The following is a 10,852-nucleotide window of genomic DNA, read 5'->3' on the forward strand; positions in this document are numbered from 1 at the left end:
GCATTAGTTTTCTACTGATGTGTGAGAAATCACCAAAAATTCAGAGGCTTAAAAAACACACAAATGTATTATTTCACAGTTTCAATGGTTCAGAAATCCAGGATAGCATGGTTGAAATCAAAGTGTTAGCTGGATTTGTCCTCATCTGGAAACTCAACTAAAGCCACTTCCAAACTCTCTCAGATTTTGGGGAGAATTTCTTTCTTTATGATTGCATGAATGAGGTCCCTGTTTTTCTTGCTGACTGTTGGCTAGGCACAGGTGTCAGCTCCTAGAGGCTACGCTCAAGGCCTTGAGATGTGGCTTCCTCTATTGGTCCTCTCAGACTTCCAGTCTCATGTTGATTAAATGCACATGTTCTGTCTCTTCCGGAAAGGTTCACTCCCTTTTAGAGCCCCTGATTAGGTCAGGCTCACGTAAGATTGCCTATCTTTATGAAAGCAAACTGCCATATAACATAACCTAACCATGGGGGTAATAGCTACCGTATTTACTGATGCCACCCATACTGTAAAGGAGGACATTACACAGGATACGCACATCAGAAGCAGGGCTCTTAGTTGCCACTTTAGAATTATGTCTATCATATATATAATGTTCCTCACCATTTTATTTCTAGCAACAAGTGCAGTGCCAGGACTACAATACATTCTCAGTATAGACATTTTACTTTCAATATCTGTGCTGAGCTCCAACTTGTACGGTATACCCATTTGCCAACCTTATTTCTTCATTTGGATGTCTAGGAGCCACGCAAAATTATTGTGACCAAAGCAGAATGCTGAAGTCTCACCCAGGCCAGGGATGTGTATTACCATTCAACTGCTTCTCAGGCTAAAACTTGGGCCTCGTTCCTGGTCCCTCCCTTCCATTTTATCACATATCAATCAGTCCATACATCCTGTCATATTTACTTCTCAAATATATGCCAAATCTGGTATTTCATTTTTAACTCTTGCTTGCATCTTCGTATACCTTACATTACTCAGTCATGCATCACTGTTAAAACTGCCAAAGTGGTTTCAGTGCTTCCATTCTCACACTTCCTTTTAGTCTCTTCTCTAAAATGGTCTTTCTTTCTTTTTCTCTCTCTCTCTCCCTCCCTTCCTCCCTTCCTCCCTTCCTCCTCTCTCTCTCTCTCTCTCTCTCTCTCTCTCTCTCTCTCTCTCTCTCTCTCTCTCTGGATGCTATAATTTCTTTCCAATATCATCTTCAAGCCTTTTTGCTCTATTTTCTTATGATCCCGCCTCAATGGCGTTCACTGTTTTCCTCAGACACCAGGTACATTCCTGCAGTACCACCTTCATCCTCTTTGCACACTGCATTCTCTTTTCACTGATACTACAGGTCAAGTGCCACTTTTGCAGAGTTGCTTCTCCTGACTTCCCAACTTGAAGTTTTTCACACCACTGTCCTTCTCGATCACATCGCCCATTTAGTTTTCATTTTTTCACCCATTATTCTCTGTAATTTTCTTGGTCATATATGTGTTTGTGTATTTCATTTCTGATTTTAGTTACTTAGTTACTGATACATGATGGGTATACAGTCAAAATGTGTTGTATAAATTGATTCCACCACAATAGGATTTGAATCAATTTTGAAGGGACTTCTGCTGAACATTCCCAATGGGCTGGAACTTGCTAACATTAGACTAACACATGCCTCCACTAACAATGGAGGAAGATCACTACCTTCTGGGGACTGCAGGAAAAATGTACTAACTGTTGTAGCATGCAGCAGTGCTACACTAATTTATAAAACTGCCTACTTAATTACTGAAAATAAGAGTCTATGAAATTTGATGATCAACTTTGGGACTCATTACAACAATTATGCCCGGGAAGTTCTCTGATATCTAGGACATACTGTACCATATAAAACAAAAACAACAACAAAACAAAGCATGCCATCCTGATATAAGAGAGATGATGTACTTTAGATGCAGAGGTTTGAGGAAAGTAAGTGGCAATTGTGTGACTTTATGCACATTATTTCATGTTTAAGGTGCTATTATTTTTTCCTTAGTTTGCTGTAGAGAAAACTGATATCATACAACTAGTAGTTCATGGAGCTGGTATTTGAACCAAGGAAGTGGATCTCCAGAGCCAGTCCATTCTTAATCACCATACTACACTGTGTATGGAAATAGTAAGAAGTATTTATTTTTAGTTTTTCCTAGCGTAGGTCTCATCAGTATAATAGTATGCTTAATATGGAGATGCAATTAAATTAGAATTTCCCAAAATGTGTTCCATAAAACACTAATAACTCTAGACAGCCTGTGAAGTGAAAATCTTCTAAAGTAATATTATTTTAAGAAAACCATATAATTATAATGCCTTTTTTAGGGAATCCTATTTCATGTCAGCCTTATGAGAGTTCATCTGCCTCTGAGGCCCGACAAAGTACCGACACAGAACAATCCCATGATACTTTTACAATGAAACTCCTTCCCCCACTCTTTTTGTTTTTGTATTACACGTATTGATTTCCCAAGAGACAAAACATACTTTTGGGAGTCCTTTTTTAAGATAAATTCTTAGGACACTTGAGGCATTTGACAGAACTGGCAGAATATATATTTTAAAAAAAGAGGAGAGAGAGAGAGAGAGAATGGGGGCCATCGTGTTAGGCCTACATCTGTTAATGACTCTCAGCATTAGCTGACTGAAAATGTTTTAGTCCCCACTTCACTGATAGTCTATTAATGTACAGAGAAACAGATCAACATGTGGTGTGCTCGTATGAAGTAAGTCAGCAACTTAGGAACACAGATCTGTGGGTGCGCATATGGGCTGTGAGGAAGGAGAAGCAAAGCATCTGAGAGGAAAAAAAGAATCAGAGTTACACATACATATTTAAAAGTCAAGATGATGCAGTGCTTAATTTTTTTTCTTGGATTCATTACTCCTCTAATTCTTGATTTTCTTACCTTTAATTTTGCTGATTAAAAGGCATTATATGGGTGAATTACTCAGTGTTGTGGTGTTACTGAACAGCAGAAAGACAGCCGATACAGTTCCTTTTTGCAACAGGACGATTACAAATGTAATCAGCTCTGAAAACTGGAGGATAAGAAAGAAATACCATGAATGGACATAGATTTAAATAACTGCCTGCCTAGCAGACGGTCATTGCAGATCTCCAGAATTCGGACAAATGATTTTTTTAAAATTTGGAGCAGAATCAGATTAGAAAACATATTTTTTCTGATTGATCATTACATACAAAAAGGCTTGACTTATGCCTTTTGCAATAGAACACAATGTAAAAGCTGAAAAATAAACCATAAAATACAATGCTGAAAATTTCCATATCACAGCTGCCCAGAGTGCATAACAAGGAGAATATTAGTAATGTCCAGACGCACATAAATCTACAGGGATGCCTCTTGCCAACAGCAAAATGAAAGAAATGACAATGTCAATCACATCCAATAGACTGTTAACGTTTTTCAAGCAGTTCTTTCACACTAAGAAATCATGCTCATTAATAATGGATCGTACTGGATGAAGAAGAAATGTTGCCTGCAAAACGGATGAAATTCATTGTTCATTGCTCATCTCTCAACAATGAACTGCAATTCTGCAAGAGGAGTTTCCTCTTGTCTTTAAAACTATGCCAAAATGGTTTCAAAACTTTTAAGTTAATTGAGCCCTTTCTTTTCTGAACTAACATGGCACTAATGCACTTCCTGTCCTTACATTTTCGTCTTCATCTCTACCTGTTCCTATTTCAAGCCACCTCTTTTTTAATCATAGTTTTTGCTAGTACTGCTGAAATGTGCAAGAAAGTTCTCAAGTTTTCAAAACTGCCTTGCAATCCCGATAGTAAAATCAAGATTTTTTTTTTTAATTGTTCATTTTCCTTCCTCTGTGTGGCTGTTCAAGCAGCTCTCAGTAGGGCCTGTGGGTTTGCTGATGTTATTTGGAGGTTTCCAGATTGTATAATCAAACACAAGAACTGAAAAATCACTGAAATTCAGAAAGGTTACCAATTCCATGGAGATTAATTTTCTAATATACCACTTTCTTCAGGGAAGTACCCAATTATCTCTCTGACTAAGAAGCCATTTGGAGTCAATTTTATATAATGACCTCCATTTTTAACATTTTTAAGCAAGTGCTTATTTGAAATAGCTTTGAATATCAGACCAACTGCCTATTATTCTCTTCACATTAAAAGCTACCTTTTAGCAATATATTGGAGAATCCACATATAGAAATACTCACAGGATACAACTTAGAGCTATAGAAAAAATTATATTTATACTCTACTCTACTCTAATGATAATGCCTTTCATGTAAAAAAGTGAATACCAAATGAAAATGACAATTTATGTTAAGACATATAGCAATAAAAATAAAAATTCTATCTTTGGAGATAGATCCAACTGCCAGTTGACAAATTCAAGTTTTAATGTCTCTATAAATTATTAAAGGAATGATTTGCTATCAGTTGGGATTTGTTTGTATCAATAAAGTTACATCTTATCAAGGGATGGAAAGAAGTGCAGAAATGTTTAGTTATTCCAGATCCAGATAAGCAAAGAACTCAGATGTGGTAGGCAAGATAATTACCCAAATTCCTTCCACTACCAAAGTTGTTAAAGTCCAAATCCTCACCACCAGTGACTGTGTTACATTACATGACAAAGGAAATTAAGTTTGCAGATAAAATAAAGGCTGCTGATCATCTTTCCTTAAAATAAGATTATCCTGGATTATCTGAGTTCCTCAGATGTAATAACAGTAGCCTGAAAAATGAAAGAGGAGGCAGAAGAAAAAGAGTAATGTCCTGTGAGGAGGACTCCACCCACTATTGCTGGCTTTGAAGATGAAGAAGAAAGGCTTCCCTGAGCCAAGGAATGCAGGGGCCTCTAGAAGCTGGAAAAGGCAAGGAAAGGAATTCTCACCTAGAGCCTTCAGAAAGGAACTGCTTATGCTGTTAGTTTGGTTTTACCCAGTGAGAGCTGTTTTGTACTTCCCATCTACAGAAATGTAAAGTAATAAATGTGTGTTCCTTTAAGTCAGTGAGTTTGGAGTAATTTGTTACAGCAGCTATACAAAACTAATACATCATATGTTTGGATTTTGGGGCATAGCTCTTTAAAATGAAACAAATTACAAACCATGAAAAACTCATCCAGATTTCCATTCACCATTTCTGACCTCAACAAGTTTACACTGTGGAGAAGAGGTAAAGACAGTAGGAAATTATTTTCTTTGTTGGTAATTCTGTGACTTGACCTCAGGTTCTCTGGATCTGGTAGGTGTTTAAAACTGATTAATAGATATTTCCATGTGCTTTTGTGTGTTTGTATGTGTCTCCTCTGCTGAGTACATCTGAAGTGCACTCCTTGTATCTATCAGATTTCACCCAGTGAAAAAGAACCAGTGGGAGATACATGGGTTATTACAAGGTATTGGCCTATCCAATTTCGGGGGCCAGCTAAACAAGACTGAAGTCCACAGTGCAGGCAATCAAGAAGGAAGGACACAAACAGATTGAAACCTTATGAACAAGGAGTCACGCCTGTTGCCCACTAATTGTCCACTCTTCTTCTTTCTCGGGGAAGGCTTATATCCTCGTTTACAGGACTAATTACATTATGTCAGGTCTACCCAAGAGAATCTATTAAATTAAAGTCCAGTGATTATAAACTTTAATTACATCTGCAAAATCTTTGCAGAGCAGCACCTAGATTCATCTTACAGTGACTAACTGGGATAGTGTGTGTGTGTGTGTGTGTGTGTGTGTGTGTGTGTGTGTGATACAGAATGATTTGCTTTCCTTTCTCCTTCAAACTGTTACAAGAGAATATTTTTTTGAACTGTCTTTTCTCCCCACTCCAGACACATACTAGAAAGGAATTCTTGGGAGTGTAGTTTAGCCTAGAGAAACTGACACACCACAAAGTCATTACTGACCCTCAATTTGGGCTGTGCCTCTGCCATCTATCCTGCAACTTTCAATCTTTTTTTAGCTTCTATTCCCAAGAAGAGACAATCTCTTACCACCAAGTATGTTTTACTCCTTGCCGCGTACCAGAGATGCCAAGGATATCATGATTCTCAAGAGTCTCAAGTGGTCATTGGTGGTGAAGAGTACTGTTGACCCTTGAACAAGAAAGAAGTTAGGGGTACCAAAACCCACCTGCAGTTGAAAATCTAGGTATAACTTCTGACTCCCCCAAAACGTAAGTACTAATAGTGTACTATTGACCAGAAGCTGTACTGATCACATAAACAGTCGATTAACAGACATTTTTATTGTTACATGTATTATGCACTTTATCCTTACAATAAAGCAAGCTAGAGGGAAAAAAAAAAAAAAAAACTTATTAAAAACCTTATAAGAAAGAGAAAATATCTGTACTGTATTTATTGAAAAAATCCATGTGTAAGTGAACCAATGCAGTTAAATCTGTGTGGTTCAAGAGCCAGCTGTGTACTGTGCATAGTTCTCAGTAATAAACAAAACAGAAAATATTTAGTATTTCATTTTGACTGGGATCCTATATCTTCTCTCAATTTATCTCCTCACCTCTCTTCTTGCTCACTGACCTTCTTGCTGCCAAACTAAAAACACTTGTCTGTTTTCTACTTGGCAGGGAGGGCTTTGCCCATTCTTTTTCTCCAGCCCAGAGTGCTATATGCAGAATTGCACAGGACTTTCTCCGTCAATCACATATGATCTATTATCACATCAAGGTTGGTTGCTATTTATGCCTTCATAAGATTTCATTTTATTCTTAGAACTAATCACCACCTTAAGTTTCATTATATGTTTGCTCACGTCATTATTTCATGCTCTCCCACTGGAATTATATATAGCTCTTTGAAAGGAGAAGCTGATTCTCTTTTGTTCAACATTGTATATCTAGCAACCAGAATAGTACATAGCAATGACAGAAAAATGAGATTCATTCTGAAGTTTAGCTTGAATGAAAAAGAGACTGAATGTTCTCAAATACTTATGGAAAAATTCCTAGACCTTCACATATCTTAATATGAATAGATAATTTCAAATTTTTCAATGAATTTCACTAATGCTCCAAAAGGTAACAAAGCCAAATTTTTTTTTTTTTTTTTTTTTTTTTTTTTTAATATTGAAAAGGAACACAGTTAATTATATTTTGAAAAGTTTTGTTTTGTTTTTTGGGGGTAAAGACTTATTCATTATTGGACTTTTTCAATTTGCTATATAGGACTATGAGATGGAAAATTTCATAAAGAGCTATGTTGGATCATAGTTTCACCACTTCTCAGCTATTTGAGTTTAAACAAAGTAAGACTCAGATTTTCATCTTCTAATTGGAGATAATGTTGGGCACACAGATTTTAAAGAGGATTATGTGAGGTGCACACATAACAAATCCTCAATGAGTGCTAGCTACTTAGTCATTTATCACAAATTGTAATGCTGATTTCACTCATTTACTACCCCATAGAAGTTACATATAATCTTATTAAGCAATCAGGGTTTAGCACTGGCTGTTCATTATCCTGTCATTGTATTAAATGTTTAATTTTAAAAGATATGTCTAATTTTATTTTTGATTAAAACATATTTTGCATGACAACCACAATGGCTAAATTAAAAGAAATGACAAAAAATAAAGAAGTACCACTGCCAAATGACAAGAACATAAAGCTAATTAGATATTCACCTAGAAGCCACATGTCCCTTCTTGCTGTGATTCTCCAAGGTAATACCTATTGTTATGGTTTGAGTAATAGCATCTTTTGTCATTCTCAAAAGTATCTTGGTTTGGCTCAAAAATTATATTGTTGATCTAATAGAAATAAACACTATGAAGGATGAAAAGAAAGACTTAACTACAGATGTTTCAGAGATCAAAAAGATTAAAAGAATATTGTGAACAACTGCTTACCAGTATATTAGAGAACTTAGAGGAAATAGATATATTAATTTAAAAGCAATGTTTACACACACACACACACACACACACACACACACACAGGGACAAACAATTAACTTTGCAAACTTGTTGCAACGATGTTGCTAACCTGTTTTAATATCAGAGGGATTATTCATTATGAATTTGTACCAACTGGATGAACAGTTAAGCAAGTTTACTATTTGGAAAAAGCTGCGTGAAAAAGTTAGATGACCTGAACTTTTCACCAACAATTCATGGCTCTTGCATCACGACAATGTACTAACTCACAGGGCACTGTCTGTGAGGGATTTTTTAGCCAGTAAACAAAAAACTGTATTGGAACACCCTCCTTACTCACCTGATTTGGTCCCCAATGACTTCTTTCTTTACCCAAAGATAAAGGAAATATCAGAAGGAAGACATTTTGATGACATTCAAGACATCAAGGGTAATATGATGACAGCTCTGATGGCCATTCCAGAAAAAGAGTTCCAAAATTGCTTTGAAGGGTGAACTAGGCACTGCTATTGGTGCATAGCTTCCCCTGGGGAGTACTTCAAAGGTGACCATAGTGATATTCAGCAATAAGGTATGTAGCACTTTTTCTAGGATGAGTTCATGAACTTAATTGTCTGAACTCATATGATTTATATATATCCTGAGTAGTCCTAAAATCTTCAGAGAAGTTGAATGTGTTCAACATCTTCCCACAAATAAAATACCTGACTGAGATGATAACATTCAAAGAATAAATAATTCTGTTTCAATTTTAACATAATCCCTGAGAGAGGGAGAGAGAGAAAGAAATAATCTCTCAATCTTCATGAGGCAAACATAATTTTAATAATAATATTAGATAAACATAATACTGAAAACAAAGAAGAGAGATTAAAGAAGCAATCTGACACAAGCCCATAGGTACAACATCCAAAACAAAATATTGACAAAGGAAATATAAATATTTATCTTCATATAAAATCAAAGGGGTGATATAATGGTCATATATAAAACATGATACTATAAAAAAAAAAAAATAGAAGAATACACATTCCGTTCAAGACTGAAGTGTTTATCTGCAGTGTAAGTCATCTTTCCTCTTAGATAAAGTCCATACATTTACTCTTTACTGGAAAGATCCAATTAGATAAACCCATGGGCCCACCAAATTCAACATCTCCAAAACTGCATGTATCATTTATTTGATAAATTTTTCTCACATCCTCCTTTCTTACATTAACCAGTTCACCAAAAAAGAACTCTTGAAATGATCATAAACTGCTTTCATCACTTACCCAGAGGCTTCTAGATGGTCATGGTGTCCTACCTACTTCTATCGTCACTGACATGGCTCTAAGAGCAGCCTGCTCGTTCCCATCTCCATTGATAAACCTTAGACCCAGCCCTTATTATTACCATTTAGACTACTGTAGCAGCCTTGAATATCATCATCCTCTCACCCACTCTTCCTAGTCTTGAGACTCCTGCAGATTGATATCTTTAATACACATGTCTGATCATCACTCTCTACGTAAAACACTTTGGTGTTTTTTTATGCCCTTCAGTAAAAACTCTAATCTCCGCATAACATATAGTGGATTTCTGGCTCCTGCCTTCTAGATATGGCTGTATTTCTGTACACTATGCTCTATAAATACTAAATTACGTGCAGCACCTAAAAAAACAACATTTTAACTTATGTTTCTTTGCTTTTTTAAACACTCCTAACATATGCAATCAATGAAGATTTGTTGAATAAGTGAACACATGAATATAAAAAAGAATATGAAAGCATATGCACTAGTATACATACGTACACTTAAAATTTTGAAAGTGATTCTTTCTGTTTTGACTAAATATGACAATTTTTTTTTCTTTCCAGAATCCTTCTTAGTTTATACTTTGAGAAATAATGTGTACATATGCAATTTTTAAGGTGGACAAATCATTAATATGGCAATTCACTGCAGAATAAGATAAAGTATGTGTTTGGACTTTTTTTGTACCTATTTGGGTTGGTAAAAATCCTTAATATTAATTTTGAAAACTTGGAAGAAAAAAAAAACCAGGGTAATCAGTAGAATTTTCACCACTTTTTGGCATGTGGTACACATTTGCTGAAGCAGAAGCCTGCCATATGCCGTACATGATATGCCACCCAACTTTGCCGTCATGTCAGTGAATGCACTGTATCCTGCAGCCAAGCCACATGGGCATGACATGCCTTCCACTTTAGCATTTCTACAAACATTTTTCCACTTAATTCTGTCACACATGGTATCCATAATCTGTTAGGAGGAGTTCTGCCCATTTTGTCACCTTTAACATCTGAGAACTCTTATGATGGTGCCAAATTGATTGTTCTTCTGATTTGAATCAGATGTGAGTCATTCTGAGTGAAATTTCTAAAAGGGTTTCAGTAGTAACTTTTCCATAAAAATTGAAACAAGAATGGGTAATGGCACATACAAGAACTCACTTGGAGTGTAGTTAATTGTGTATGCTATATATTTTTTTTTTACTCACACATTCATTCATTGACCAAATATTTATTGAGCCTTCATGATGTGCCAAGCACTGTGCTATATGCTGAGGAAGAAAAAAATACATAAAAATAAAAAGAATACTAATCCATGATGCTTCTGCTCAGGAAGACTGGGGAACAAAAAAAATTAAATAAATAAATAAATAAATAAATAAATAAATAAATAAATAAATAAATAAATAAAAGTAAGTTTTTATTTATTTCATGTTATCTGGTTATAAAAATGATATTTTTTTCAAACTTTTATTCACTCAAATTTTCTTCTTGCCAAAGAAAAATGGTGCACCCCCTTTTTATGTGTATGTTTTCAGTAAAAGTCATTTGGGGCTTTGGCAGAAAAGACAGCATGAAAAACATTTCCTTACAAGTCTTTTGTTATTTAATTTGTAAGTAAAGAGAGA

Source organism: Rhinolophus sinicus, chromosome 2, assembly GCF_057876585.1.
Source record: "Rhinolophus sinicus isolate RSI-liver-muscle chromosome 2, RSI-T2T, whole genome shotgun sequence".
Classification (NCBI taxonomy): domain Eukaryota; kingdom Metazoa; phylum Chordata; class Mammalia; order Chiroptera; family Rhinolophidae; genus Rhinolophus; species Rhinolophus sinicus.